The following is an 8,146-nucleotide window of genomic DNA, read 5'->3' as shown; positions in this document are numbered from 1 at the left end:
TTATCTACCTTAGTTGAATGCACTGAGTGTAAAGTCGCTCTGGATAAGAGCGTCTGCTAAATTACCAAACTGTCAATGTATCTGTTAAAGACGCAGTCCGGGATCTTAAGCTCAACAAATTCGTAAAAAAATATAATTTGATTGGTAACATATCATACGAATTGCAAAACATTATTATTTGACAGTTCTTTGCAGGACGTAACATAATGAAATGTATGACGTAGTACACATTTGGATGACATAGTACAACATTGGATGACGTAGTACACAGAAAGCGGGGACCCGTTTTGGACTGAGGCTTTCAAAACTACTGGCTGGAATAATACAAATGTTCTGGAGCGTTACTTTAAAAACTGACAAAGGGATGACCAATTTTGTTCTTTGAAAGATTGTCGTCTTTTGCGGTCTTTCGTATCATGTGCGACCTGCCTAGCAGACATCGGGTTGTATGGTCCAGAGGAAAAGTCATATGTTCAGTTCCCTGACTAGTGCACTCGTCCTGTCACACCAGACATGTCAATTATGTAACATGTTTCCTCAATCGATACGGGTTTCAACTTGCTTCCATTTCACGCGATGACATTCGGCAGAGTTTGAGCACACACGGTAAGTCGCATTAAACAAATCAATACATATTTTAAAAGGTCATAGCAGTAGCTGCTGTAACTCAACTTACGGGTAGAGAGGCAGACAGTGCAGATTTGTGGCTAATTCAAATTTGCTGTCACAAGAGTGGGTGTGTGTGCGTGCTTGCATGTGTGTGTGCAAAAGGTACACATGTAGGATCTTAATTTGATCAAACTGTTGTCGAAGGAAATACAAACTTGTAGTGTATTTGAGTTTAAAAAGACGTCTAAAGTTTGTAATTTCCACTTTAAAATGTCCGACTTGGGGCCTACCGAGTGACACAGCGGTCTAAGGCACTGCATCCCCAACGGGCAGGTGCAGAAAAGGGGGGTTTGGCGGAACATGTTTCGGAGGACACATGTCTCGACCTTCGCCTCTCCCGAGCCCTTTGGGGAGTTGCAGCGATGACACAAGATCAAAATTGGATCGTAATTGGATATCACGAAAAAGGGGGTAAAGTATATAGGAAAAATAAATAAATCCTCAAACAAACTCACTTCAGCATCCGTTATCTGACTGTAAAGAAGCAGTGTCTCCTTCCCAAGATTCCCTGATGAACCTCCCCTGTGGTCGGTTTCTAGGTGTGTACTGTACTGTCCTATGTAATCACTGTCATTTTCATATCCAATTAACACCTCAAACAAGGTCTAAGGCAGGAGGAAGTTGGCCAGGGAAACTTGGGAAGGAGGACACTGCTTCTTTACAGTCAGATAACGGATGCTGAAGAGAATTGGTTTGATGATTTTAAAAGGAGGGAGACGGAACTGGTTGTCGAGGAAAGTAGGCTACGTCTCACTGTGAGTAAGTGTGTGTTTGTGAGAAGCTTCTAAATAATAATGCAGCTGCTGTGTGTGTGTGTGTGTGTGTGTGTGTGTGTGTGTGTGTGTGTGTGTGTGTGTGTGTGTGTGTGTGTGTGTGTGTGTGTGTGTGTGTGTGTGTGTGTGTGTGTGTGTGTGTGTGTGTGTGTGTGTGTGTGTGCACGTGCGCATGTGTGGACATGTTTAACTATACTTGGGGGTGTTAAGGTTAGGTTCTCGTGTTAAGACTAGGTCAAGGTTAGGATTAGGGTAAGGGTTAGGTTTAGGGGTTAGGGAAAATAGGATTTTGAATGGAACTGAATTGTGTGTTCCCACATGGTTAGTTATACAAGGTTGTATGTGTGTAATTAATGTCCATTAATTATAAGTCAAACAATAATTCACAGTTCCTGTTGCTGCAGGATTATTTTCCTGCTGTGAGAAACAGTTCAATTTAAGATCAGATACTATTGACAACTTCTCACTTTTTCTCTCCCTGCCTCCTGTCCATCCCCTCCCCCACCCCCTCGCTCCACATCAGATGTTTGAGAAAATCAAACCTCCTAGGCTGAAGTAGCCCTGCACAGGCTATCATCAAACAAACTCACTTCAGCATCCGTTATCTGACTGAAAAGCAGTGTCTCCTTCCCAAGTTTCCCTGATGAACCTCCCCTGTGGTAGGTTTCTAAGTGTGTACTGTACTATGTAATCACTCTCATTTCCATATCCAATTAACGCCTTAAACAAGGTTTAAGGCAGTTGGTAGTTGGCCAGGGAAACTGTTACATCTGCGCCTGCCACGCCCTCTACTGCTCATCCTGTGTCTCCCTAACCTGCCGCCACTCCCACAGTGCTCTCTCCCTTTTCCTCTTTGTGTGTGTGTGTGTGTGAGTGATTGTATGGGCGGACACAGGTATGCTGGAGGCGGAGCAGATCCCCACCAGCTGCAACCTGTTCCATAATCAAGACCTCTACAAATACTCAGCCTTGCCACTTCCACGCTGCCAGATTGTAATCTTTGCTCAGTCAGTCTCCATTTTTGTAGCTGTTACTTCCTGCTTAGATCCTGTTCTCGTGTTGTGTCTGTTTTCCTGTGCTTGACGATGTTTTCCTCTTCTGCTCTGACTCTGGTCCGTGTCTTCAGTCCCACGTCTCGTCAGTCATGCTTCACTGTCCTGGACCCCCCCACTCCACTGCATCCTTGGATTCCTCTCAGGACCTGCTTACCCAGTCCCAACTCCCCTCGCCCCAGCCTCAGGACCTGCTTACCCAGTCCCAACTCCCCTCGCCCCAGCCTCAGGACCTGCTTACCCAGTCCCAACTCCCCTCGCCCCAGCCTCAGGACCTGCTTACCCAGTCCCAACTCCCCTCGCCCCAGCCTCAGGACCTGCTTACCCAGTCCCAACTCCCCTCGCCCCAGCCTCAGGACCTGCTTACCCAGTCCCAACTCCCCTCGCCCCAGCCTCAGGACCTGCTTACCCAGTCCCAACTCCCCTCGCCCCAGCCTCAGCACCTGGTTTCCTGCAACCCACCCGAGCTTCCCCTGGCCTGCACTCCATCTTCCCCCTGTGTTTCAATAAATACCTTGGTTACCTCATCCCGTCTCCTCATCTGAGTCTGCTCTTGGGTTCACCTGCTCCGCTCCGCGTGACAGAAACTTGGGAAGGAGGACACCGATTCCTTTCAGTCAGAGAACGGATGCTGAAGAGAATTGGTTTGATGATTTTAAAAGGAGGGAGACGGAACTGGTTGTCGAGGAAAGTAGGCTACGTCTCACTGTGAGTAAGTGTGTGTTTGTGAGGCTCTTATAAATAATCGTGTGTGTGTGTAGCACGGGGAGAAGATGTAATACAATGTGTTTGCCTGAATCCTCGTGGCCCCGTGAAACTGATAAACAGCCATGATTCTAGACTCATTATCTGAGAATTTTTCACGACTGAGTACTGCACAGTTAAGGATTACATGACTCAATGCTCACCAGGCTCACATTCTCCATGTCTTTAACAGTGTGAGTAACAGCTGTGTGTGTGTGTGTGTTTGTTTTCTGTCACACATGATATCACACCAGATTGTAATCATGGAACTATTACACACCATACAAGCTATAAAAACAGACATTACTGCAGGGCAGGAGAGGGAAATATTTTGGTGTCTGAGATCACAAAACATTGAGAAATTGGCAATTTTAGGCCCTTTTAAGACCTACAGTTCTCCTGCAATTATGATTTTTTTTAAAACCTTTATTTAACTAGGCAAGTCAGTTAACCTCTACGGGATCGGTAGTCTTGATACAACATTTTGAACAGATATGAAATGGTCCATTGGATCATCCTAAAACGTTGCATATAAACTGCTGCCATCTAGTGGCCAAAATCTAAATAGTGTCTGTGCTGGAATAATAGTTTATGACCTTTCTCTTGCATTTCAAATTGTCAAAGATTTTTTTTTTTTTAAGGGTCCAATCCTTTAAGAGAAATCTTATTTACAATGACGGCCTACACCAGCCAAACGATGCTGGGCTAATTGTGCACCACCCTATGGGACTCACAATCACAGCCTGGATTCGAACCAGGCTGGTATCACTGTAGTCTGTAGTGACACCTCAAGCACTGAGATGCAGTGCCTAAGACCTCTGCGCCACTCAGGAACCCTCTGCAAGACCTTACGATCCGTATATTGTACATGATAGAAAACATATTGGTGTTATTAAACTCCATAGTGTGCTCTAATGTCTTGAATATGTCTAGACTCTGAAATACAAATGTTCACAATCATTTATTCAACATATAAAAATTCATATGAATATCTCAAAACTACCCTTTTTCATTGTGTTCATTTTAAGACATATTGTTTGGAACAATAAACTCTACAAGTACATCCCATTTCCAGAGATTTGATCAATATTATGAGCACCACCAACGCAGTGAATGGATTCAAACTCCTGCTGCTAGTCATTTGCTGAATATCAATGTCTATGTACACAGTAAAATGGGTCATGTCATTAAAAGTACCAGAGAACCACTCTGGAAGTTTGATTTGTTTCAAGAGTATTTTGTTCCAAACCATATGTCTTAAAAATAAGATAAATCAAAATGGGTAAATATTAATATTTATAGTGTTGAATAAATGAATGTGAATGTGTAAGTCAGAGTCTGGACATATTCCATCAGTTAGATCACATTATAAAGAGTATGATGACACCATGATGTTGTCTGTATCTGTCTAGGTCAGATGTCTAGGTCTAACAAGGGCCTAAAGTGGCTACTTTCATCATGATTTTCAAAAAATATATGTTTTGTGATACAAATGCAAAAACCATGTTAAACATTCTTTCACCCAATGAAGTTTCTATGTGAGAATTCCCAGAACAATCTGAGATGCCAGAAATATTTCCCGCTGGGCTGGCGTGGAATGACCCTGCAGTGGACAGTTCTTTACTTCTGATAAAGACTTAGAACACTACACACAACACATATTTGTATTCATTTCTACTGCATTTAACACTTTTGTCCAAAGCGACCTATAGTAATGTGTTTATACATTAGATAAAGTGGTGGCCACAGCCAGGAATCAAAACCATAATTCTGGCATTGCATGTCACGCTCTTCCAACTGAGCCAACCAGGACCTCACTGAGCCACTCCTAGATAAACATTCCTATGTTGTGTGTGTGCGTGTGCTTTTGTGTGTGTGGTGGTGTGTGTGTCCGGTCCAGTGGTTTTGACCTGCCAGCCTATCTCCCTGTGCGGTCAACCGCCCAGTAATCCTTCAGATTTAGTGCGGCCAGCCGAGCTCCAGTGTTTGTCATGAACACACAGAAACACACAGCGAGAGATGATGTTCAACTACAGCACCTAAACCCATACAGTATCTCGGGCCCCTGGGTACCTTGTTTTGCAGAACTACACACTGGAATCTGACAGAGGGTCAAACTAATAACCCAAGCTTGCAAACTTGGTCTGTGTTCCAAATGGCACCCTATTCCCTGTGTAGTCCACAAGTAGTGCACTATATAGGGCATAGGGTGGCATTTGGGACAAGAGGTTTCCCCCCTCTAGTTTGTCAGAAAAGTAGTGGACCCTTAACCCAGTGGGCCCTATACCCTATTACTTATACCCTGCTACCTGCCTGTGTACGGCCAAGACCACTTTAATGTTTACAGTATTTTGAAAATGTTTCTTGATAGGTTCTCATGTACGGCAAAGACCACATTTAACTTCAAAAATTCCTTGTATAATTATTTGATGTTTTATGAATCTTAAAAATGATGTATAGTGCTTCTCTGGGTATTTTTTTGCGTAATTGAATCCCTTATTGCCTGTCTGTGTTCGTTGGGGAGGTATCCTGTTGTTTTAGGTTCTCTACCTGGGGATGGTAGGTAGTTCATTACAGATGTAGGATATTAATTTGATCACCCTGTTGCAGGAGAACTTCCCCTCAATGCAGGAAATGTAAAACATGTACAGTAAGTTGAGGTTCAAAAAGGCTTCTGAAGTTTGTAATTTCCACTTTGAAATTTCAGACTTGATTTTCCCTTACGAAAAAAGTTATCAACCCCTACAAAAAAGAATATTAATTATAATCCACAAAATAATTCATATTTACTGTTGATGCATGATTATTTTCCTGCTGTGGCATACTGGCTCAAATTGAGATCCTATATCTGTGGTATGTGGTTTCAGAGCTGATAGGCAGGTATCCTGTTGTTTTAAACTATCTACCTGGGGATGGTAGTTAATTAGTATAATGAGACCTGATGGGAGTCAAGAAGGAGATAGGGTACAAGACAGATTAGTGACAGGCTCAATTAGAGAACACCCGATAGGATGTCAGGCCAGTCAGCCTAGCAGCATCCTGAAACCTGATTGACCAGGGGCGGACTGGGGCCAGAAATCAGCCCTGGCATTTTCTAGCACACCGGACCATTTCTTTACTAGCCACATAAGGATCTTTCTGGGCAAAAAAATATATTTTCGGTTGAACCACTGGCCTAAAAATGTTTGCCAACTGCACCAGTCAATAAAAGTGTGCCAGTCATCTAAGTCCACTACCTACACCCTCAAAGTCCACTACCTACACCATCTAAGTCCACTACCTACACCATCTAAGTCCACTACCTACACCATCTAAGTCCACTACCTACACCATCTAAGTCCACTACCTACACCATCTAAGTCCACTACCTACACCATCTAAGTCCACTACCTACACCATCTAAGTCCACTACCTACACCATCTAAGTCCACTACCTACACCATCTAAGTCCACTACCTACACCATCTAAGTCCACTACCTACACCATCTAAGTCCACTACCTACACCATCTAAGTCCACTACCTACACCATCTAAGTCCACTCTACCACTACCTACACCATCTAAGTCCACTACCTACACCATCTAAGTCCACTACCTACACCATCTAAGTCCACTACCTACACCATCTAAGTCCACTACCTACACCATCTAAGTCCACTACCTACACCATCTAAGTCCACTACCTACACCATCTAAGTCCACTACCTACACCATCTAAGTCCACAACCTACACCATCTAAGTCCACTACCTACACCATCTAAGTCCACTACCTACACCATCTAAGTCCACTACCTACACCATCTAAGTCCACTACCTACACCATCTAAGTCCACTACCTACACCATCTAAGTCCACTACCTACACCATCTAAGTCCACTACCTACACCATCTAAGTCCACTACCTACACCATCTAAGTCCACTACCTACACCATCTAAGTCCACTACCTACACCATCTAAGTCCACTACCTACACCATCTAAGTCCACTACACCATCTAAGTCCACTACCTACACCCTCTAAGACCACTACCTACACCATCTAAGTCCACTACCTACACCATCTAAGTCCACTACCTACACCATCTAAGACCAATACCTACACCATCTAAGTCCACTACCTACACCATCTAAGTCCACTACCTACACCATCTAAGTCCACTACCTACACCATCTAAGTCACCCTCTAAGTCCACTACCTACACCATCTAAGTCCACTACCTACACCCTCTAAGTCCACAACCTACACCATCTAAGTCCACTACCTACACCATCTAAGTCCACTACCTACACCATCTAAGACCACTACCTACACCATCTAAGTCCACTACCTACACCATCTAAGTCCACTACCTACACCATCTAAGTCCACTACCTACACCATCTAAGTCCACTACCTACACCCTCTAAGTCCACTACCTACACCATCTAAGTCCACAACCTACACCATCTAAGTCCACTACCTACACCATCTAAGTCCACTACCTACACCATCTAAGTCCACTACCTACACCATCTAAGTCCACTACCTACACCATCTAAGTCCACTACCTACACCATCTAAGACCAATACCTACACCATCTAAGTCCACTACCTACACCATCTAAGTCCACTACCTACACCATCTAAGTCCACTACCTACACCATCTAAGTCCACTACCTACACCATCTAAGACCAATACCTACAACATCTGTCCACTACCTACACCATCTAAGTCCACTACCTACACCATCTAAGTCCACAACCTACACCATCTAAGTCCACAACCTACACCATCTAAGTCCACTACCTACACCATCTAAGTCCACAACCTACAACATCTAAGTCCACAACCTACAACATCTAAGTCCACAACCTACACCATCTAAGTCCACTACCTACACCATCTAAGTCCACTACCTACACCC

General features: G+C 43.8%; 1 protein-coding gene and 1 long non-coding RNA gene across 3 annotated transcripts in view; both read right to left on the bottom strand.

Annotated features, from left to right (window-relative positions):
* Nucleotides 1-8,146, bottom strand: part of LOC127923913 (zeta-sarcoglycan) — a 369,996-nt gene that overhangs the window by 145,758 nt on the left and 216,092 nt on the right. The gene's annotated exons all lie outside the window — the stretch shown is intronic.
* LOC127923917 (uncharacterized) lies at nt 6,158-7,755 on the bottom strand. Its single transcript, XR_008116104.1, has 3 exons — nt 7,701-7,755; nt 7,635-7,656; nt 6,158-6,474 (listed from the first exon to the last, which is right to left on the bottom strand). It is a non-coding gene; the product is annotated as an uncharacterized LOC127923917 (long non-coding RNA).

The sequence above is a fragment of the Oncorhynchus keta genome, unplaced genomic scaffold, assembly GCF_023373465.1.
Source record: "Oncorhynchus keta strain PuntledgeMale-10-30-2019 unplaced genomic scaffold, Oket_V2 Un_contig_3376_pilon_pilon, whole genome shotgun sequence".
Classification (NCBI taxonomy): Eukaryota; Metazoa; Chordata; class Actinopteri; order Salmoniformes; family Salmonidae; genus Oncorhynchus; species Oncorhynchus keta.
This window is presented reverse-complemented; position numbering and strand designations above follow the sequence as displayed.